This window comes from Erithacus rubecula, assembly GCF_903797595.1.
Source record: "Erithacus rubecula genome assembly, chromosome: 5".
Classification (NCBI taxonomy): Eukaryota; Metazoa; Chordata; class Aves; order Passeriformes; family Muscicapidae; genus Erithacus; species Erithacus rubecula.
The window spans coordinates 65,886,961-65,911,535 of NC_136687.1; the positions used below are offsets into that span (position 1 = coordinate 65,886,961).

Here is a 24,575-nt window from a genome sequence, read left to right on the forward strand (position 1 = left end):
TAAGAATCAGCTTTTTTGTTGGTACCATGTGCCACAGTCAGACTTCAGCCCTGGGTGTTGAGACGTGCAAGGAAACACTCCATTAGTCAGCTCCCACTGGGCCTCTGCCTTATCCCTGTGCTAAAGAATTTTTAACAGCCTGTTTCTAAGCACAGCTTTCTCCCAGTCTTCAGAGCAATCCAAATTTACAAGCAAATTGCAGAGCAGGAGTTTTGGGGTTAACTATAATTGGAGAGAAAAGTTCATCCATTGTAGTTGCTCAATGGGGATTTGTTTCACTTTGATCACCCATTAGTGTTGAAGAATTATTTGTGTGCCTCTATATAATTTATAATATAGAGCTCTATACTTAATGCCTATATTTAAAATAAAGTATATGTATAAAGCATATGCATTTATAATTCATAATATATAACGATATAATCAAGTTTTAGCTTCTGAAATGAATAGCTCATTTACATTTTTTACCAGAAAGTTGGAAATACTATAGATTAGCCTGATCCACTTTGACTTAGCTTTTTTATGGAATGAGTAGATGGCAGCACGTATCCCTGGTGATGTGAAGTGCAAGGAAGGATCTAGCACACCTCAAAGTGATTTTGTTTAATTCATGCAAGTCCATGGGTCTCAGGAATTAGTTTAAGGCTTTCTTCATCTAATTTTATGTAGCTTCTTCCTTTTTTATTGTGTTACTGTGCTCAGGGGGCCACAGCTCAGGGAAAAGTGGTTCTGTTCTGTTCGTGGCATTTCAGGCTTAAGGCCAAATGGAGCTACACAGGTGTAAATAAAGAGCAGATTTGGTTCCCAGCACCCCTTGTGCATGACTTGAAGCCTAACTCATAAGAGAAAGGAAAAAGTGGACCGAGTTCCTGCCTTATTTAATTCCCCTAACAACTATTCCATTCTTTAATTACATTTATATAATTGCAGAGCCCAGGAAAAGACTTTAAATCTGACTCCATGTGACTGGAGTTTGTGCTTTTAAATTTAGATCACTGACTTGTTAAATATGTCCTGTAGTTGTATGGCCAGGAACTGACTTAATGTTAATCTGTTTGACATTATAATTATTCTGTCATTGAGTTTGCAGCCTCTGCTTTGAACAGGGCACTTCAGAACAATCCCTGCTCAGAGACCTTTCTGCTAGATAGGGCTATAGTTTGGAAGGTGTGAATTATTGCTGATATATGAACTAGCAATTAAGGTCTGGTAATACATGTGCTGGAAGCCATTGACTCATCTTCAGCAGCACAAATATACCAAGGTGTAAGTCTGTGCTAAACACACATGATGATCCTTTTTCATGGATGGGCAGAGTAGCAAATGTCCATTTATTTTTTCCAAATGGAAAAAGGGATATCAGGAGAAACAGGCATTTTTTAGGTTTTGCCTCCCAACTACATTTGGCTTTTCACTTTCAGAGAACTGATCCTGTTTTTACTGAGGAAGGGAAGTTTAAGAGCAATCATTCTACGCCTCCATGCAGCTTATTCTTGTGCCAGGTTCTGGTTCCACCAAAGAAGGAAAATATTCTTGTATTTTAGAATTTGCTCATTAACCACAGTTATGAGCAGACTCTGAACTTGAGCTGTAGAGGAAGCAGAAATGGCTTTGACAACACCCACTGCAGCAATTTTGCTCTGTGGGTATTAATCAGACAACATGAAAAAAATGCTTAAAAGTTCAGGGCTGAACTTTTCTTGCCCAAAGAAGTAATTTAACTGTGAGAGCAATTAATCACATTTTCAAAACTGGCTCCTGGTTGGTACAGTGGAAAAACACCATCACTGTGTTCTTTAGCCAAAAGGATGTAGTCTGATTTTCTAAATGTGAACTCCTCCAGTCTCTGTTGAGCAGGTACATGGGCTGCCTGGCATGAGAGCACATGAGTTGGTTGTAATGCAGGACATCTTCATCCTCATGCAAACTGTTAATATTTAATTTAGGCGTGCCCAGTGAGCAAATACAAGAGTGTATTAATTCCTTGCAGTCTCCTGATGTATACAGCAGCTCTGTGATTTGATTTGAATTGATTTTGCTGCTAACTCTGGTGACCTCCAATAAAAAAATTGTTGCATTCGCCACAAAGTGATTTATGATGGCAGAACTCTCTATTATATAAATACTTTCCAATGCATTAGTCAGAAATCCACTATCTTACTTCATTAAACCAACAAATACAATCAATTCTTATCTGATTTACAGTTTTTATGCATGGAAAAATGATTTTACCTTTATGCCAAATGGAGTTGAAATGTAGATCATATAATAAGAAATGTCTCTGCCTCGGTGTGTAAGTGCCACTAATCAGAACCAGAGCCCGCAGTTCAGGATTTAAGCTCTGATCACTCTCTGGCTCACACATTACAGGAATGAAATGCATATGCATGTTTGGATAAACAGTGCTGAGCATTAGCACTGTGCCTTTTTTGTAGCTAAACACCCACCTAGTTTTAATCACAATGGGAAATGAAAGGCATGGCTTGAATACCAGCATGGAACAAATGACATTAGGAGACAAAGTGTTTACCAGCAATGCATTAGTTACGTGCCTCTCCTGGCAAAACATCCCCCAGTGCTTTAATAGCTGTCTTGTGTATGCTGATATGTGTATCTGAAAAATATTATACACAGGAATCTCTTCAGTGGGACTTGAAATGCAGACCCAGGACTTGCTTCCTAGATGTATGTATGCAGAATAACACATTTTCAGAAGTAATGCATCTTCTAATTTAAAGGGATGGATGTACTACTGAATCTATGGCTCCTTATTACAACACAGAGTCAATAAAAAGAGCTCTAATCCAACCACTCTGCAGTCCATCTATAATTCTGCCAGAACCACTAAAGACTACATTCCCCATAGAGTCCCTCTGTCCCTGTTATTTGCATCATAATTTTAAAGTAAAACTAGTTGGGGCGAGATTTTTGGTCATTTTCCCTGCATTGACCCCAGCCCCTTGTGTTTAGAGTGTGAGGAACAAGGATGGTTTTAAAAGCCTAAAGCAGATACTTGAACGTTTTCTGTGCTTGAGTGATTTAGTTACTGAGATACTGCAAAGAGATGAGTAGCAGAGGGAGAATTCTGTGAGGTGTCCTCTTCCTTTGGCAGATGTGCTTCACCAAGAGCTGGGTGAAACCGTCTCAGCCCTCTAAAGACAATCACCAGGTGCAACAAGGGAAGGTGGCACTTCCTTGGGGAGCAGCTTCAGCACAGCTGAGCTCACCATGTCCTGTGCCTGTGATAGCTCCCAGTGAGTGTGACTGGCCAGCCTGATTCCGGGGGGCTTCTCTCATGTGTTGGCTGTGCCGAGCTCCTGCAGCAGTCAGTGCTTGGCTCCTGCTCCCATGGCTGTGAGAGCTTTGCTGTAACCTTGCACTGTCTGGAAAGCTGAGACAACCTGCATGGGCTCTGCATGCTAATGCCAGGGCCCGCTACCCAAACATGAGGCACGCTGGAGCCTCAGCCCTTGTTAAGATTCTATGCAAAGATGGATGATTAATAGCAAATCCAAGTCATGCTCGAGGCTCTGCTGATGCTCAGCCCTCCCACCCTCCCACACTGATGGAGGCAAGGGCCCTGCCCGGGGCTGCTGCTGCAAGGGCTCTGCATTTCTGTAACATCAGCTGCACCTCTGCAGAGACACATTTCAGCTGCATGTGGCAACTTGTGTGAGTCCGGGAGAGTGAGCAGCTGCTGCCTGCACACAGACCTGCTCCAGGCTCAGCAGCAATCACCTTGTGACTTTCAGCAACAAAAAAAACCATTCAGCCCCCCAACAGCTGGACTAAAGGAACAGCTCACACATCCATCCATTGCTAGCATTCCTGTTCTTTGTGGGCACAGGTTAGACATCAGTGGGAGACTGTTATCAACACACTTAGCATTATGTGGTTTGCTAAACAAATTTTTTTTGAGCTCCTGTATAGATGCCTGGAATGTCATGGGACACACACAGAGGAATTAATCTGTCTCTCTTTGAGCCCCTCAAGCTAGAGCAGTAACTCTGCTAGCTGTCAGGAAATAACAGCCCCCTGTCTCTCTCTGAAGCAAAACATCTGATCTTGATCATAAAGTCTGTGCCCTACACCATTAATAGAAAAAAAATCCAGGAAACACTTGATAGCTGGGAAGGAATAGAACCACAACTCTTTGTGGCATCTAAGAATAGTTTCTGTTCCCTCTGTGATGCAAGAACAAGAGGGAAAGGATAAAAACCACTGCTATCAAAGGATTTTTCCTGTCAGAAAGGGTGCATCATTGTCCTTACTGAAGGAATTCAAAGTGGGTTTGATTCATCTAGGCAGTTCAATTATGTCTATACCTGTCATATCTATGAACCTTTTCCAGCTAATACATTTTTTATCAGCAGGTAAAATGCTGGTATGTCTTCCAGGAGTTCCTAAACAATATTCTGCTGTTTCTGGGATCAGAGATTCTTTTATATGTGGTACAAGAGGTTGGATTTCCACTAGCTCTAAGAAACCTGCACAATTACACTGCAATAGTTTACGAAACCATCTTCATCCAGATGGAATTAAGAAAGACAGCACATGAATATATAGGCAGAGCCTGACTTCCAAAACCAAAGTCCATATAAGAAGATATTTCTCCTAGGCAAGGAGATTTCTCAGCCTGATGCACTGTCAGAGCATTTTCCTGTAAGACTGCATTATTTTTATGTTAACTTCATGCACAACTGAGTGCATAATTCATAGGTCATATTTGTTTCCTATTTTGTTGTGTGCTCCTTTTTGCCTTTGCCCCGTGTCACACTGTGGCACTACAGATTCTGCATGCTGCAGTGTCACAGCGTGTGCTGGGGTGGGACAGAGACCAATGACACGCTCTTGATTGCAAGAACACCTGAGGAATGGGCCAGGTATAAGTGCAGCTTTTTAAAGGCTGACATTGGAGAAAGGCCAAAATAGAAACTTTCTTCAAATCTGGCATCCCAAATTTTGCAACTACTTGCGAGATCTACTTGGTTACTAAAAAAAAATAAGAGTTTGCATGTGTTTTCAATAAGATGAAGGCTTAGTTCTTGCCCATCTCCCCACTGATAGCCCAGTTGTAGGGATGTCTGCCTCTGCCCAATCTTTCCAGAGTGGGAAAGCCACTCAGCTTGTTTACTTAAAACACCATAGCAAATATTAAAAGAAAAAAAAAAAAAGGTATGAAATAAGTTTGATGTCGCTTGTACAACGCCAAGTATTCATTCTGTGACTAGGCGAGAAGCTTACATTAGCAGGTACAGTGCTCTTACAGAGAAAAATGGTATTTTGGAAATTACAGCCCATGTGCTTTCTTCAAAGCAAGTAGGCAAGGGCACAAAGGAAACACCTCAATGCATAATGAACCTCCCATTAGTGCAGTGTGCCTTCTGTTTAGATGTTTGGCTGAAGGGGTGAAAAAATCACCTCCTTTGGTGGAGCTTTCCTAGCACAGTGACAAAAATGTCAGACAGAAGAAACTTCTTGGTGGCCTAATAGTAGGCAAACCTTGCTTAAATGATATTTTGCTATGTGAAATGTGTGGGGTTTAGGTATTATCTGTAGATATTTCTTTCAAATGTATTTTCTAGAGAAAGGATTTTGTCCTCAGAATGATGTGAGACCATTTATCTGTGAGTTTCAGGCCTATCACATGAAATTAAGCACCAGAATGCTCAGTAATTAGAGACCTCACCCTGGAAAATGGATAATGACAGAGTCCTTGAAATCAATGAAGGTTAAAGCTGCCTGTTTATAACAACACTTCTATAAACCCAAGATAAGATGTTGATTAGGATATTATGTCAGCCACAAAACAATTATATTTAATGCTGTAGGGAGAGTTTATTTTGAGCATTGCATGACCTCACAGATTTATCCAGCAAATAACCCCCTTACTTTGCAAAGACAACAAATACTGTGCTTTGTTCAAACTTGTCCCATATCCATAGACTTCTTCCAGATAATCATTTAGGGACATAAAGTACATGTGAGGGGTTCCTGAAAAGAAATGTCTGCATAAAATCAAGTCCAGTGGTTTTTTCCCAATAGGGGTGTGTAAATGAGCCATATGCCAGCCAAAGCTCAAACCAAAGTTCTCAATAAAACAGCTACAAATTGTATTTAGATCAGTTTGGGATCTACTGATTGTTAAAATAAATAGATGTGTTCTTCTTGTCCTGTCTGCCTGAGAGGACAGCAGGTGGCAGATGTCCCAGCCCTGCAAATATTCAAGGCTGGGAGAGCTCTGAGCACCCTGATCTAGCTGGGATGTCCCTGTTCAGTGCAGGGCAGCTGCACTAGGTGGTCTTTAATGATCCTTCCAACCCAAACCATTCTGTGATTCTATGACCTTCCAAGGGGACTTACATGGATGAACAAAAACTATTCTTCACCTTTTTCTCATGAATTCTCATTAAGTAATTACAGCTTTTTGGAAATACGTTGGTTTAAATTCTGCTTTGAACAGAAGTTTTACAAATATTTTATGATTTTGCTTTCATATAAGAATTTTAATCTCACAGGAAATAAGGTTCTCCAAAATGATCTATGCAACCTCATATTACTCCTGAGCAAGAATTCTCAGCCAGGCAGTACTTAGTGCAAGGTAAGCCCACTCTCTAATTTCTCTGTTTGTGTTCCTGCACTTAAACCTTAAATGTACCATTAAAATGTTAGGAAAGATCAAACTTCCTTAAAATTTGATGCATGCTATTCACAATGAGCTCAAGATTTCAGAGGAGTTAGAGTTGTTTTAGTACTCTTCAATACTTACAAGCATTTGGTGTTTGCAACATGTGTTTTGTTTTGCTGGTCAAAAACTGAAAAATAAAATTATGAGGAAGGAGAAAAAATATCTGACCTTCTCTAAACACTGCAATTTTTGTCACCTGAAATCAGATCTACCTTCCATTACATCCACACAGCACTGTCAGCATGTACATGACTAGAAAGATGAGCTCTAAATCCTTCTGAAAAGTTAAAGTCTGCAGGTTTGCAATAGATCTTTCCTTTGTGCTCTTTTGTCTTTAAATTTGCTCTCATAAAGAATCCATGAACTATAGAATTTGATGTATTATTTTTCACTTCTGGCTGCATTCAGCTTTTAAAGTTGAGGCCCTGATCTAACTTTAGTGGTTGTGAATAGTTTCTTTGACTGAAAAGAAAATCACCAGAGAATTTTATTGTATTGCCCTATCTCCTAATGAACAAAGCTAGTGCTGCTCTAAAAAGTTCCAAATTTCAAAGGACTGAGGTGTTGAGTTTAAATAGTTCATATTGGCCAGTCAAAGGCTTCTTTCTGGAAGTGTCAATAACCTGAAATGCTGCAGATCTCTAAATTATGGAGCCTGTTAGAGGAGAACTTACTCTAGACTAATTGTTATGAAAAGCACTAGTTGACAATACTTTCCAGCTCAGCCTAACTCTGTTATTATGCCTTGTTTATCATTTTAAAGCCAAGGCTGACCTAGGATTCTAAAGTGAATGAAACTCAACATTGCAGGTAGACAAGAGGGGAAACTTTCTACACTGAGCCTTGTTGCTGTGCCAGAGACTAAATTACCAAGGATTTCTTTCTCCAACATCCCATGTGGAAGGTTGTTTAAATAATAGCTTTAGACCCAGACAGATAAAATAAGACACATCTGTTGTTTTTGCCTCTTAGGCTTAGTACCTGGGTAATAATAAGATTCATTCTTTCAACTGAGTCAAAGCAGAAGTCTTATTTTTTGTGGTTTTTCTGCTTTTGTTGGAAGGTAAGTTAGCAGCACCAATTGTATTAGTGTTTCTGTCAACACCCACATTAAATATGTTTCTTTATGGGAGACATCACATTGCAGCCTACTCTGGACATCTAAATTTATATCTTTCATCACATCCATATTGAAATCCAGCTACCACCTGGATTTGTGTAGGGTTTACATAGTGAAATCTCAGAATATTTCTGTTCCAAATATCAAATTAAAAATTAACTGAAGTTTATATTTAGGCAGGCCAGCCAGCAGACCACAGACACTTTCTCTTTTGCTTCTGTCTTTCTGCTTTTTTTGTAGTGTCAGAGCAAATTCCCATAATCCAAATGAGAATTTGGTACATGCTATGCTTTTCTGGTATTCCTTTAAGCTGCATTTAATTTCCCTTATTTTACAAGTTTAGAATGCCTTAGTGGCACTGCAGCCCTTGGCACTATTTTCCATGGCCTGTGAAATTTAGAAATGGATATGTGAATTTCAACAGGGTTTTCTGGGATTTTCCTGTTGTATTGACTGGAGAGCTTAGGACAGCTATTTCAGCTGAGGGCTAAATTCCCTGATGTCCTGACTCTCTGGTCTGCCTTGCAGCAGGGAAAAATACACTGGTTTTAGGAGCTTCTAGAGAAGGCTGAACACAATATCCATACTTCCAGAAATGCAGATTTATTTTCTGTCTAGGTTATTCTCATACTTCAGAGTGATTCTTGTTTCTAATTTTACTCACAAGGTCTCACAGGTTGCATTTTTCTCATCTTCCATTATTACAAACCAGAACACAAACATCACAACACTTATTTCAAGGGGCATTTTCGTATGGGCATGGCACTTTCTTCTGGCAAATAGTCACAGTTTCTACTGAAAAAACCTCATCTAATCACTAAAAAATACTCTGTGCCTTACTTTAAGGTACAGCTGTATTTATGGATCTACAGGCAACAGGAACCATTATAACAAAATTGCATTAACCCCTGCCTTACATGTTAATCTGGCACTGAGATCAATAGCTACAGTCAAGTGCCCCTTGGCAAAAATTATCAGAAACATGAACCAGTGAGGGGAGTTACTTTATCATTCTCCAAGTGAGAAAAAACAATATATAACTTGGAATCTTAACAGTGGATTTGCATTTGAGTTTTGTGAGCTCTAGATTTGAGCCATATTTCTTCTTTGGCTTTGTGTACTTTTTAAAGAACCCGGTGGGATCAGATTTCTTCTCTTTCTGCAGCTACCCAGTTATGTTCAGACCCTGCTCTTTGGACTTTAGGGAGAAAATATGCACCATACACCTCCCTACAGCCATCTGGGGTCTATTCTTTGCATTTCACATTAGGCTGCTCTATTTCACTGCAGGTGCCATTTATTCTTCAACTTGAACCAAGTTATCTCATTCATCTGATAAAGCCACAATTGTTAAGCATGTTTATATACAGACTCCAAAACCAGCTCCAAAAGGAAATAATGCTGCATATTGTTTTGTTTGCTGCTTCCTTCTAGTTTTTTGTAAAACAAGACAAAATTCAGGCCAGGGAAAACCATGACAGGATTAAAACTAAGGTGTTAATTCTATAAGGCTATTAAAATCCTAGCTGAATGCAAAATTTAGCACATGCTTGGCTTTAAACATTTAAGTAGACTTGTTTTGCTGAACTGAGGTCTAAAGCTCCCTACTTATAATGGACAACATAATTTAACTTTAAACTCAGGATCACTATGAATGAGCTAATGCAGAAATCAATGGTAAAACCTAATGGAAAGTGAGAAGATTTGAAGTTTCACTTTTTCTTTCTTTTTTTAATTTCCTTTGAATAGAACGATGCCCTTTTAGTGCTGTTCCTCCCCACTTACTATGGCATACCTATAAATGCACATTTAAGAAAGCTAATTAAGAACATATTCAAAGCAAGAACACTAGAAGGGTAGACACAGAAAAAGGGTTCAAACACCAAAGAGCAAATTAATACCCATAAAAGAGAAACAAAAACAGGAGAGAGAAAATGAAAAGGAGAGAAAAGAAGATAGTTTGCTCTGTGCCAGTAAATAAGCTGAAAATTACATTCCCAGATGGATACCAATAGCCTTTTCTGTCAGCAGTACACCAGTATTACTGCTACATGATTGAACATTATATATATTTCTTGAAGTTTACAGGACTTTATGTAAGCATCTAGCAAAATAATTAAGGAGCCGCTCCAAGCTTCCCCCATAAAAGTGCTGTGGTATCTGGTTTTGCAGAATAATAGGGTATTAAAGCATCCATGGAAATGCCTATTTACCTGCTAAATGGATGTGTGCAGCTCTAAGTGTGGATACAAATTCTCCAGGAGCAGCTTTTCAGCTGTCATTTCAGGTGATGTTTGATAACAGCACAGTGTGGCTGGGCAGAAGCACAATTGCCTTGAGAGGGCTGAACAGATGTGGGACACTGACTGCAATTTTCCTTTTGTTAAGGTCAAGTAACAAAACTTCCAGTGTAAAAAAAAATTATTACAGGTAGCCAAAACATCTTAATCATTGTAAACAACACACCTACTGCTCAGAAATTCTGAAGAAAAAAAGTAGTCTTTCCATTATCTTTGAGCACTTGCTCTGAAGTTTTGTTCATGTACACAGGTATTTGTATTCAGGTATGCTGGTTTTGCTACCATGGGATGAGACTGCAGGATCGTGCAGTTATTAGCATTTGGTTAATGGAAATACAAAAATGTGATGGGAAGAAAGCACAACCCCATTTGATCCTATTTGATTTCAATTATTTTTTGAACAAGCCTGTCCAAAAGTATGATGTGCCATATCTTAGCCACCCATGTAATCTAAGGGATTTCATCTCAGTCTTTGTTTCACATGAGATTTGGAGGTGGAAAGTAACATTTTGTTATGAGTGCCTGGCAAAATGCCTATAAGCAAAGAATAATATATAACATGGAAAGAGTGACTCCTTGTTCACGCTCACCCAAGTCAATAAAGGGTGCTTTAAAAACATTATTATTGCTTGAAGTGCTTCTGTAGCCTCCAAAACGATTTCATAGTGGCCATCAAAAATTCATTAGCTATAGCAAGGTGAAATGTAAGGTCAAAAATTAGTGGATTACCTTTAACAGATCGAGTATGACCAAGATAATTTCTATGCACTTTTAGGGACCTATTCAGAAGAGACTAATTATGAGAGGCACTGCCACTAGAAAGCACATGAGCAAAAGAACAGCATGCTGTAAAAGGTTTTAAAATGTGTCCAAGAAAACAGTCAAGGCTTGGATTAGCATTTGTCTAATTGCTAGAGCTGTGAGCTGTCAGGAGCCCCTTCTCCCTAGCTCTCTGTGCCTCAAGTTGCTTTAAACTACTAGTCCAGCCAAAAAAACAACATTGGCTGAGCTGAAGCTGTGTCCTCAGCTGGAATTAAAGCTAGAGGTCCTCCTACACCTAAGGAGTTTTACTTTAGTCCCAGTTTCTCTGGGAAAAATGGGTAGTAAATTGCCTTTAGGGCAAGGACACCTATAGGCTGAGCAGAGTAACAGACCTTACTGCATCCTATTGCAGCTAACTGATCCAGGAATAATCTTCCTAAGGAATGCCAAACCAAAGAAAAGAGACCCTGATAATGAAAGTAAAGCCCTCATTACTGACACTGGGCTTTTCCCCCACTGCTGTGCTGTTCCAGCTCATTTTACAGGAACTGACACTATCTCCAGCAAGTGATGGCTTTGAGTCCCACAAGTATTGATGTTGTGGAAGTCTTTCCAAAATGCTGAGTGGTCATTTCTTGAAAACCAGCTACTTTGAAAATGCTCCAAGTTGAGAAACCAAAGCCACAACTGCCTTAAAACTTCAAGTTTGTCATGGTGAATGTCAAACACAAAGCTTTTCCAATCTTTACAAGGATTTTGTTTCCCTGTTATACTGTGTGCTAAGCCTGGCTTTGGAGAGCCTGTAGAACATAGAAACTAGCTAAAAACCAAACCCTGATTTACTCCATGTGTAAGCTATGCTAAGACACACTGACAAAACACAGCATCTCTAGTATTTCCAGGCTCTTTGCAGGAAATACCAAGCAGCTCAGTTTAAAGTTAGATATTTTGTATTCTGTCTTAGTTGTTGGATAAAACATTTAATTTCTTGGCTTCAGATTATTCATGAGCAACCAGCATTTGACATGAAGAACATTTTGATGGAACATTTGGTGCTCTCAATATAGGTTGCTTCTTGATTGTGTCCAAGTTCTTAGAAAATCAGAGGCTTGCATTGACAATTCCAAATTTAATTGCTGTAACTGTTCTGCAATTGTTGCTTTAAAGGCTCTGGTTTGACTAATGCTCAAAATGAAGATGAACCAACATAGTTCAAATACAGAAGAACTTGGTGCTGGGGAATAAGGACAAAAAGCTCTCTCCATCAATTCTCATGACAGGTTTCTCCAGTGAAAGTCCAAGGGTGACATGCACCAGGGCTGGCACAGGAATCACATCCTGCAGCTCCAAGGACAGACTCATCTCACCTGCACTGTGCTCCCTGCGCTTTCCCTGCAACTCTGTTCCCACTTGTGAGCACCTTTTGCTCACACAGGGAAGGTACCCAGCTCATCTGTCCTTTTGCACTGGGATCTGCTCTGTCTCCTGCCTGGGACAGAAGCAGCTTCTCTGACTAACAGTTTTTCAACACTGTTTGCACCATTTTTCCATCCACCTCTCCCCCACTTTGACATTTCCAGTATGAACAGGACTCCTGTTAGCTGCTGGAAAAGTGAAATATTAAATAATTTTGCTGGATGGCAATCTACCACACTTCTCTCACCCATCACTCTTCAAACATACAAGTAAAGTGGAATGATTTGGAACAGAGATCCTTTATTTTTATTTTCTTTCTTCCCCCTTCTTTCTTCATTGTGCTTTATTGATAGGTGAAAGGCTAATTTAGTCTCAAGAGTGTTCTGTGTCCACCCCAACTATTTCATTTCAATAAATAACCCTGCTGTGAATACATTTTAATTAGTGATTTCATACTTGGAATTGTGCAATTGCAATACAGTAGGCGTGGGGACCTATTGAAATAGTATAAAAAAGGCATAATTATTTTCAAAAGCTCCGTTGGAATAACGCAGGTAAAAAATTCCCCTGCTGGCATCTGTTTTCTGTCCAATGTATCATTAGCACTTCACATTCTCTCTGTATTTATGAAAGGGTAGACTACAGGTTGTGCAGGATGCTCCCACAGAGCTGGAGAGTTTTCATTCTTTGTTTGCTGATCCTTGCTGAGGTCATTATCATGAAGACAAGATTTTTACTTCATTTGAAAATTCCGGTCTAATTGACTGAAAGATATTACAAAAAAAAACCAAGGGAACAAAACCCAGAGATTCAGAAGGACTTTCCTGACTCTATGGGCCAGGCCTGGGATTCTAAAGTAAGGTCTAAGAATAAAAAAATCAAAACCTCAAAACCTTGTCATGTGTGTTACTGCTGAAGAAAGGTTGACAAAGAAAGGCTTTGAGGAGTGAGCAGAAGAAAAATCTTAAAAGAAGCATAAGCTCATTTCAGATCTGAATTCAAACTTGCAAACAAGATGCTGGGCTAGAGGAACTTGGTACAAAATTAAGGGTTGTGACAATGTCTAGGATGGATTAAATCATGTCCTGGTTACCTTTTCTAGGATGCAGCTCAGTTAATTTGGCCATTGCTCTCAGGACACACACTTGGCACAGAAGAAAAAGAGTGATGAGGGCCAACTGGATTTTTAAGAGGCTGCATTTGATTTACACATTCCCTTGAAGGCCCTTTTTGTCTTTTATGCAAAATTATCATGCTTAAGAAAACTGCCAGAACTTCACTGGCATGTCAGTGAAAACACGAAAGTTGTTCTTAAAATGTAGGCAATTTACACCTACTTGGAGTGACTATAGTTAAGGAACACGTACGTGTAAGCTGTCATATCTGCTCCCTTCAACTCCCTCGTCATGTTGCTGTGGACATTTTGGCAAGATTCCTGACCTGCACACAGTCTGAGGAGTGGGCTGCCTTCAGCTGTCATGTGTGCTGGCATCTGAGCTGGCTCTGCCAGCCCTGAGAGGAGCAGGGGCTCAGCAGCACTCGGTCCCTCTGCAAAGAAGGGAGCAATGTTCCCAGGATGCTTCTCATTTCTGGGAAAACCACCATCCTGCTTATTCCCATCCTACCTTTGTATTGCTATCTCCTTTTGGTTTTAAATCTCAGAATTAAGAGAGGAAGTGGCTGCCAAACTTGGATACAGTCTGTGTCTAAGCTCAGCTCTGTCTCTGACACACGCACAAAGGCTCAATGGGCTCTTGAGCACGGTGACATTTCCAAGAGGGAAATTTGCTGCCACATTTGCCTGTGCAGAGGGAGTGTGGCAGTCCTTAGCTCTGCTTTCCCATGGGCCTGGAAATGGCAGCTGCCACTTAATGGAGTGTAGTAGCATAATTAAAATGCAGCTGACTCCACTCATGTTTTAGCCAGTGGCATGGCTGCTTTGTCAGAGATTTTGTGTTCACAGCTCTGCAGAAGTACCTAACAGTAGTTAATAGGGACTAAAAAGCTGATGATCTCAAAGCCAAATTCCTAGGAAAAGCAGTGAAATGGGAGTGTTGATACTCCATTTGAAACTTTATTAATGCAGAAAACAAGACTTTTAAAATCTTATAAAATTAACAGTTTGCAAAAGCAATTCACTGAACCCGCCATGCCTTTGAATGTGGATCTCACTGCAAAGGCTGATAGTGTCTACTTTTCCTCCTGCAGTGCAGACCTGGCCACTGCATTATTCATCCCTCACTTGTGTTCAATTGTTTCACAATTTCTCCTCACTAGCTCTTAAATTTCTCAAATCTTAAACATCAAGTGAGAGCAGCAGGACTGACAGAGAAGGAGCTTTCTTGTGTGTGGTCTCCTCAGCACAGCAGCATCCCTCCCTGTGGCAGCAGACTGCTGCTAATTAATTATCTGTACATGACTCTAGGCAGGAAGGTGCTGTCATCAAAGCACCAAACAAATAGGAGTCCTGTTTCCAGAGAAACCTCAGGGTAAATTATGTACAGGTGTCATGAGATCGCCTGCCTGAATTCATCAATATTAAGGGCTTTGGAAGAGGAGGAGGAGGTTGAAAGATGGGACCTGGGAGTTCAGAAAGCAGTCTGGTCAGCTGAAATGCAGCAGTCCTAAAACCTGGGGTCAAAAACAGCCCTAAAGACTAGGGAAAAGCCAGAAATTAAGGGAGAGTCCCAAGTATGAATGTTTAGCCAGTGATGCAAGAAATTAACTCTGAAGGGTATTTGCCTGTGCTTTTCTATAGAATGCTTGGGAAGAAGTCTGAGCAATGTGCATCAGCTTGAAGGGAATAGTAAAGCAACTAGCAGTAGAGAGTTTAAAAACTAGAGAGGGGTGGATGAAGAGTTAAGGTATAAAGGTCACTGTGCAAGGACCTTTCAAGCTCTATATTGTGTGCTTTCTTGACTATCTGAGTTTTAAAAGGGAAGAGAGCCCCAATGAAGTTGCAGGTGGGATAGACTCCAGTCTGTTTTGTACAGATAAAGCTCCCAAAATTTGTGTATCACTGAGGAAAAAAAGTTTTTCTGGGAAAAAATAAAGACTGAAATCAAGAAATAAACAGAAAAAAAATTATCCCCACCTGCTGCCTTGCAGTTGGTGGAAATTGAACATCTTGAATGCATCCATCTGCACTGGACAAATAATTGCTGTTTACCATCCTAGAGAAAAGCCAGGAAAGCATGTGGAGATCATAATCCTCAGAGCATACCCTTCCTTTTGATAAAGTGTACTCAACAAAGCTGTGATCACTTGGAACACCTGATGAGATGCCTCCCCTGGTGACCAAAGCTCAGCTTTTCCCAGATATGGCAATCTTAAAAAGAGAAGAGCAAGGAAATTGTCCACTCCATTTATATTGCTGAAATCTGAGTTGGAACAGGTACTTCAAGCTGCTCAAGAAAAGGCAGAGAGATGCACTGCATGTTTTCTGCCTCACTCTCTGTTGCATTGGGCTCACTGTGTATACTAGTAGGAAAAGAGGCTGAGTTCTATTCCTTCCTGATGTTTCAGAGAGGAGCAAATACCCAAGGCTGCACACCAGTCCTACAGAGATTGCACTCTGGTCCTATAGAACAACTACCCCCTTCTCCTTGTCCTTTATGAATAGAAGAATGAGATGTGCTGTGTGGTAGAACAGAGGGAAAACAGACTGCTGAGACACTCAATATTAGCACTACACTTTTTGGGTCTCCAAATTAGGATGCAAAAGAAGAATGCAGTCTCTGCCTTAGCCAAATGTAAGGGGAACATTTTTGCATATTTTTGATATGTGATCTTATCAGCAGACAGCTTTTTCTTTTCAATAAAATAAATCCTTGTAATTCCACAGTACAGAAATCTGACAGTACAGAAAGTAATCTTTATGATGGCTAAAAGTCTTTGCACAGCACATATTGCAGCTTACGATAATTATTTATTACTGGTGTTACCATTACTGAGCCTTTAATGCTCTTGTGGCCAGTGGGCAGAAAATGAGCAATCCCTGGTGACAACAGCAAGAATGCACTTCTTCCCATGGCAAGTAACTTTTTAAAGTTCCTGTCAGGCTGCAATATTTTTCCCCTCCATGCAGGGGTATTAAAATAAAAACTTTGGCTATATAAATCAGAGTAGGGTGAGTTCACTCCTGTGCCAAGAGGGAGCTGAATGAATCCTGTGGATGTTAAAGCTGAGAGGGGCCTCCTAGATCATCTTGTTATACCTCCCTTCCCCTGGCGATTAACAGCTGCTGTGTCACTGGAGCAGAATCCCAAACAGCACAAGGATGGGCAAGGGATGCTGGGGTCTCCCCTTAGCTGCTCATTAGTGCATTAACATTTTCTGGTAACTATTTACTACAACAATTTACTATTTATTTTTCTCTACCTCTCTGTTTTCTCATGTACCTTATCAACTACTCACATCATCACCTCTACAGTCATGGTGGACTTTCTCTAAGTTATTGTAAGACTGAATTTCCCTCAAGAAGGCCTTTTTCTCCTAAAGCATAAAAAAAGCTTTCTTTGATCTGCTTTCCATCCATTACATCTTTTAAATACTCAATAATTCCTTAGCACCTTTATAGTCACTACAGTTAATATATTTATAGACAAGCACATCCTTCTCTTTTTCTGCTTCAGTATGGAGGCACAGAAGTGCCAGCCATATGATAAACAGCCCAAGTGAGGAACCACGTGGGAGCCTTTCAGAGCCATAAAGAGGAATTATCAATCCCAAGTGCAAGCATGTGTGTACACACACAGGTGTGCAAAGGCAGAAGCAAAGAGAGCAGGGATTTGCTGCATGACTGATATTCCTCCTCCAGGAATGATTCTTCTAAGGTGCTTTCAGAGCAGTGAGATGGATCTCTTGCTATGCAATTTTATACATTTCCACTTCATAGAAACAATCACTCTGGAGGTGAACTAAGTCATACAAGCTGATGCCGTCCATCTCTTTGCCATTAGGCACTGCAGAATAATACCTCATGTTTTCTGCATTTAGCTGCCCCAACCTTGAACAATAGGCTCTCCTTGCTTGCCTGCATTAGGACCTGAGGTGTAGCTAAGCCACACTTCCTTACCTGGCTGAACCAGGACCAGAGACCTGCTAGTGATCAGTAGGAACTTCATCCCCTTTCCCTCCAGGTCTTCTCCAGCCACAGCACCCAAGTTATCTAACCACCATTCCCCTTACATGGAATTCATCATCCACACATGACCCTCCTTCCTTCTGGTTCAATGGTACCTGTATTTTCCCTAAAAGGGTTGTTGCAGATGTGATCTTGAAAGAAATCTATCACGACAATTTTACACTCACAGCTGGCTGCATTTTCTGGTTTTCCAAAGGCTGCTCTCTTTGCCATATTTCTTCTCTCACCAATATGCCTATTCCAGCTTCTGAATATCTTTAGGCCATTTACCTGGTGTTACCTTTCTGCCTCCTGAACACCAGAGTACTTGCCTAGCACATTGTGATGGATCATCTGAATGCAGACTAGTTTTTCCCATTGTGCAAATATTTTTTAATGAGAGTTTGATCCATTTCCATGTATATTAAAGGGTGAAACAGCTATTGCTGTTATCAGTAGCTGCAACTTGCTTATCCTGAAACAAATAGTATTAAGGCTGGTAGTGTGCGTTTAGACAAAGATAAAACTTAGTAAAAAGCATTGGAAAAAAAAAGTCCAGTAAGTTCAGAAGACAAGGCTAGCTGAATCCTCAGAGTAACCAATTTAAATTTGCTAAATATAAAGTTTTATCCACTATAAAAACTTTACAGGATGGTCTCACATTGGATTTCAGCTTAGTTCAGGCCTGTCATTTTCAAAAAGACTTCTTTTGCTATAGTTCAAAGTTCCATAATGTAGGTGCAGAGATGGTAGCATAGCAACCACAAGAAAGTGAGTTTAAGCACAGAGAAAATGAGCTTTTAGCTTTCTAATAGCAGAGCTTTCATATTCATATCTTCTTGCTGGTTTTGAAATACCTGTTTCTATTTCAGCTGACTTTGCTTCATTCTATCAGTACAGAAAGCTGCATGACATTACTGAAGTACAATTAAATGAACCTGTTTTATGTGAATATTCTTTGGTCATGGACAAACAGAAAACTGAATTGTGAATGGTGAGGAATTAATTTCGTTTTTAAATTAAATTAGCATATCTGAAACAGAAGGAGGAGGGGTTTTCATATGAAGCAGAACTGGTTCCCACAATGAGGACAAGAAAAAAACTGCTTTTTCCTGCTGACTTAGGAAAATCAAATAAATCCAAACATTCACCAGTGTGATTTTAAAAATCAGTTTTGAGGTTATAGATACCCTGTCTGCACAATAATGTGAACTCTGTCAGAACAGCTGAGGGATCAAGAGTTCAGTGTTTTGGCACCTTGGTGACTTTTCCTGTTAACCTGAACCGAGTTTAAACCTGTGACTGGTCTTGGATTTGCATCTTTCTTTGAAAAGTTCTTGGTGCCTGGAGAAGTAGAGGTGAAATGCTGATTTAAATAGCATCTCCAGCTGGTAACATCTGCATGCCTGTGTAGGCACATAGCAAGAAAAGCAGTGGATAATAATCAATGATCACATGTAAACCCTAAGCCTTCTTGCCTTCTCCATTATATTTTTAATGAGAGTGGTTTTTTCCTGCTGTTATATTAACTGCAAGGGACACCGAAGATCTCATGGGAGGTATATCACACCAGGAACAGCCTCCAGCTTTGATTTATCCTGAAATGAAATTATTTTTACCCCACTGGAATCTCACTATCCCCACACCACAGTTAACGACAAGGGATCCTGGGTCAGTGCATTTTCACTTGTTCTCCCTGCTGGGCAGTCAGCCTCACAGACACACACTGGAAGACATCTAAACCTCCAATAGGCAAAATTAGTTCCAAATACACACTGCAGATTCTGCAGTTGTGTGTGATCCTTGTTAATGTGGGAATGCACGAGGCAGTAGAGACGTGTCCAGGGAATCTGGATCCCTGTCAGTCCTGCTGCAGTGGCCTAGATGGGAAGGGTTGGGATGAAAGGGCAGGAAATGACTGAGCAGCCCTGGCTGGAGATGTGATGGCTCTGCCTGTGAGTGACCTGGAGGGCTTCCAGCCCCGGGCTGCATGAGAGGCTGGACAGCTCTCAGCTTGCTGCACTCACCCTCTCAATTTCCCACCCAGCTGGGGCCAAGGGTGCTCAGGGGCACTCACACACCCACAGCCCCTGTGCCAGCAGAGCCCCAGCACAGCTGGCTTGCTTGTGGCAGGGCCACAAGGGAGGATGGAGACATTCTGGAGTGCCCTCAAACAACCTTCCACCTCCAGGCTTGTGCAGAATGAAAGTAATTCCCTACTCTTACACCCTACATGCAAATATTACCTTTCTCTCCACTTGTTCCATACTCAGTTTTCCACAAAAAGTCAAAATGAGAAGTTCTTGAAAAGAACCCCACCTCTGTGAAGCAGCAAACTGCTACCACTTACACATAAAACCTCAAAACTTACAACTTCAGTCCATCTTTTGCATGACTAAACTTCTAGGATGCACTTTACTATGGAGTTTCCCATTTCTAACCCAAACGTTAACTTTTCCTCTTCCAACAGTAATTCTGTTGGCAGCATTTCAACAGTTCTAGAAGGAGAATTGTAATTCTTCTCACCAACATGTGCAAAGCCTCTCAAATTATGGAGCTTTACAATGAACCTAAAATTCTTATGCCCAGGTTACAGGGGGATTATCCAAACCCCAGAGGTTATGCAAATGGGCTGCAGCTATGCAGAGCAGAGCTCTGAAGAACATACTAATGTCCTTACCCCACACCTCATTCCTGTTTGATGGCAGACAGATCCACTGCCATAATCAGTACTCCTATTTATGGCTTAAATCAGTTTTCAATATATGCTACTGACTCATCTTCATTTTCCATAAACACTTTGCATTGGAATGTCATTGCCAATGACTTATTAGCAGCAAAATAACAGCAATGCAAAGAACAGCTGGGTTGGATAGTTATTATTGAGAAATGTGTTATTACAAATTTCAAGTGTCGATGTCATTCTAGAAAGCCACAAATTTATCAGAGCTGATTTCTAACTGTTCTTTTGGGTCTAATGTATGTATTTTTATATTTACCAATATGGAGGTGTGTTGGGAAGTGTTTATTTTCCCCACTGTGTTTATAGAAGCAGGAAATGTTTAATTATTTAACCAGTGTTAAACAATTGGTCTGTTTAGAAGATACAAATATTGAAATCCAAAAAATGGCTGTGGAGAAACACTCCACTGTGTGCTCCATGTTGAATAAGGATCATCTAGATTGATGGATACAAATGCAATGAGGTGTCATTAACTCACTTTTAAATAACCACTGAATGTGCAAATTAATGGGATGTGAACTCCACCGAAGTGCAGGAAAACCCACTCTGCCAAATATCACATTAGTTAAGAGCTGAAAATTGTCATTTACAGAGCACAGTCCCCTACATTAACTGTGAATTTCCTGTAATTCTTCTCTTTCATTGAATCTACCTATTTTGGGGCCCTGACTAGTACAGCCAGCCACAACCTGCTCTTTCCCACTCTTTCCAGATTCCTGGAGTAGCAGAAAGCAGAAAATGAGACATATGGCTCCAGAGAGAATGCATTGGCTGCCAGCATAGACTTCCACATCAGCAACAGGAGAGTCCTATGGGATGCATCTGGACTCCCAGGAGGGGACCTGGCTTCAGGTACAAGACCAGGGTGGAAAATTTAATTCAGAGCGAAAAAAAAAAAAAAAAAAAAAAAAACAAACCCAAACCCACTCATATACAAAAATATTTGATTGTCCATATTCAAATCCTGGACAAAAAAACCAAAAGTTTTTAAAACTTTTTTTAATCCCTGGTTTCTGTTCCTGTTCATTACTTTTCTTTACTATTCTGTGAAGAATTCCAAGATGTAAGCAACAAGAAATTGCTGTAAGGCTGCTTGGATCACTTCTGTTGGGAAACAGTCAGTGGAACAAATAGTGCCATGGATTTAAGCCTCACTGACTGAGCACCAGGGTTGAGTACAACATTTACAGGGGGCTTGTCATTAGTGTCACTACTGGAGCAGAGATCTAATAAAAATAATTTAACCATCTCTCTACTTCCACAACTTAGGCAGGATAGCATAGAAGAGATTTAGGCAGTAAATAAGTATGGGAGAGAAATTTAGGGTATGAACTTGTTTTAACAGATCTTTCAGTGTTCCAAGTACCCAGGGGGTTGGGACAGATGCAAGTCAGAGCCTTATGCTGACAAGACAACAAAACCAGAAAAGCACAAAAGTAAAGGAAAGCATTATGATAATTTTACCCATGTGTCCTACAGGAAAGAAACACAGGACACAATGAGAAATGCAGAGGATTTAATGTACCCCAGACATCTCTATCTACAAACCCTTTCCAGGACAGACAACACAAACTTGGGTCCTTTTTCTTATGGGTTTGTTCAGGCACCTGTATTAAAGGAGGGCACACTTGCTGTGACTCAGTGACTGACCAGAACACTGTAAGCCAAAATGGGACCTTTTCCCCCTACAACCTAAATTAGGTAATGCACAAAATTTATTTCCTTCACATTTAACGAGGCTCTGTTAGGTGGTTTGGCGTGCATTATTGTGTGTATTAGTCATAGCCTGACTGAAGGGAAATGCACCATCAAATTTACTGTAACAGCAATTTTCCTTAAGGTATATCAACACAGATGAATTGGCAGACCCCTAATACATGGCTTAAAACTATCTTTTATACAATATTGCCCTCTATGGGAGCCCAAGATGTAACAGATTTACAACAGAAATAGGCACGCTGCTGCTCTTTGGACTTTCTTTTTTTTTTTAACATAGTATCTACTTTCCTAAAACACTTCTCTTTAACATAAAAGCTTTATGCCACCAGAAGAAATCAACTTACTATCCTCTCATCAATTAATTTCTTTCAAGCCTACACTTCAAATTGCAACAGACATCTCTCGTCCTAATATCTAGCTTTTATGTGATAATCTCAGTTCACAGAAGCCCTGCTCCAAGTCTGTCAGAATTTCTGCCATGCTTAAAAACAACAAATAAACAAAACTTAAACCAAAGTGCACACAAAGCAGGAGCCACATCACTGATATGAATAGGCAAACAACATTTGGAATATTTCTGAAGTGACCCAAAGTTTTCAGAGAGCAGATGCCACTTCAAAATATCGTTATAGATATTTTCAAATGTAGCCTGCTGAACATCAGTTCCATGAGTAAAGTAACAATGGGCATAATACAGAAGTACAATGGTTAAGTATTAAGTTCTAATTCACTTGGAGTGCTCTCTGGATTATTCCATCCAGGGTTTTCTTTGCTCATTTTAATTAAGTCACCTTAATATTCTTTCCATAAGAAAAATACATTTTATAAAGAAACCTCAGTTAAAAGATGATTGGAGAGCAGTGATCACTGGGCGTTGTTCACATTGAATTGTATTGCATATTCAAAACAAAAAGCCCAGCCATTTCTTCTGCTGCCACCCTCATATTTTAAGCTTAACGCTGCAGATCTGTAAGCAATTCCTACCTCAAGGAAAAGGAATCAATAGCAGTTAGACATTAAAAGCATTTCTTTAGCTTATTAAATCTGTCCTAGCAGATGTTGCAGAGAGATTTCACATCTCCAAAGAAGGCCAGTTCAAAGTAAATTTAACATCATGATCTTGATTTCCCTTGTCAGACTACAGCATTTCCAAGTCTTTAGCCTCCCATTTGCTGAACCCAGGTTTATGTGGGATTTTTTATATTTTATTTTGAAGTACAGCCTAGTCACATCAGTCTAAAAATAGACCTTAGGACATATTCCATTTCCCATTTCAGGATTTCCCACCCTACTGGAGCATTAGCATGAGGCTTCCTCCTATAGCAGCAGATAAAGAGGAAAACCAATTATAATAGGATGACCTAAAACTTTTTAAAAATTGCTAGGAGGTGAAACAAAACACTGTACAACAGGATCCATTTTTTACAGTGATTCTAGAAAACCAGTTTGGAAGTGCACTAGTAATGGATTTTTCACTTTGAGCGTTTTAAAGTTTTAAATTATGGTACATAAAAAGCTCTGCTTGTGCGAGCTAACCTAGAAAAAAAAAGCCATCCTTAGAATGCAATGGAAGCTTGATATCTAGATGGCAAGGACAGAAGAGCAAAAAGAGAAAGATAAATGTTCTTTGTAGTTCCTCCTTTGAAACTACCATTCCTGGTTTCACCTTTTATTCAGAAGTGGATTAGACTATTAAAAGAGTCTCTGTAGACATGTTAAAGGGGACACCCACTGGAGCTCTGGTCTAATTAAGCTACTTTATGAATCATTCTAGTTTGACTAACTCAAAAAAAAAAAAAAAAGACTTAATACATCAAACCAAGAGTTCAAGCCCCTTTGTTTTTAATAATCAAAGAAGAAATGCTTGGGTTAGAGATTTGTAGGCTATCACTTCATTTTATGGATGAGACTCTTTATGATAATGACTTTGCCAGCAGCTGGCCTGCATTGCTCTTTATTAGACGCCCCCTTTCCCTGGCTGTCTTAGCAGCCCTGTTACAGCTCAGACACAGCTGACATGACAGCAGAATGGTGCTGTTACACAGAGATAATTGTTCCAATTCATGGAAATCATCAATCAGCATTTTGGTGGTGGCTTGGCTGGAGATCATCAGGAGCTGGTGAATGGCTCTGCTACAGCTCATGCAGGGAGTGCAGAGCACTGCCCAGCCCTGTAAGGAGCCCTTGCAGGTGCTGTAAAGCTGTGCTGGACAAAATGTGTTAGCACTCCAATCAGTCCCTCACCCAGCCTGACCTCAGGCTGGGAGCAGATGCACCACGTGTGACTCTACTTCTGTCTGCAGCTCTGGGGACCAGAGAAACCCCAGCATGGTCTGTGATGAAGCACAACCTTTGTGAGTCACACAGCTTGATTCCCTATGCTTTCACAGAAAGGGGAAATGGGAGCACAAACAAAGTTCCTAGATCTGGATTTGTGACAATTTGCAATGCAGTGCAAAAAAAAAAAAAAAAAAAAAAAAAAAGCAGGCAGCTTTTTTGGGTGAGGCAGTTGGATGAATGGCACCTGCCCCTGCTTTTTGTCTTGTTTTTGCAAGGATGTGTCACATGTTACAGGTGCAAACAGCAAATCACAAGGGGGCTGAGCAGAGCTTAAATCTGCTCTCTGCTTTTGTCTCTCCTGCTACATTGAAGTGTGGCCTGGGAAAAAGCTCTTCTCTCTCTAAGCTCCAGTCCTACCCCCC

The 24,575-nt window shown here is 40.3% G+C and overlaps 1 protein-coding gene across 1 annotated transcript in view; it reads left to right on the forward strand.

Annotated features, from left to right (window-relative positions):
- The window catches only part of LOC306802396 (bifunctional heparan sulfate N-deacetylase/N-sulfotransferase 4), a 105,830-nt gene that overhangs the window by 9,236 nt on the left and 72,019 nt on the right, over positions 1-24,575 (forward strand). The window contains exons 2-3 of the mRNA XM_079306570.1: positions 6,519-6,601; positions 20,867-21,006. The gene's annotated coding sequence lies outside the window, so the exon portion shown is untranslated. The remainder of the gene's footprint in view (positions 1-6,518; positions 6,602-20,866; positions 21,007-24,575) is intronic.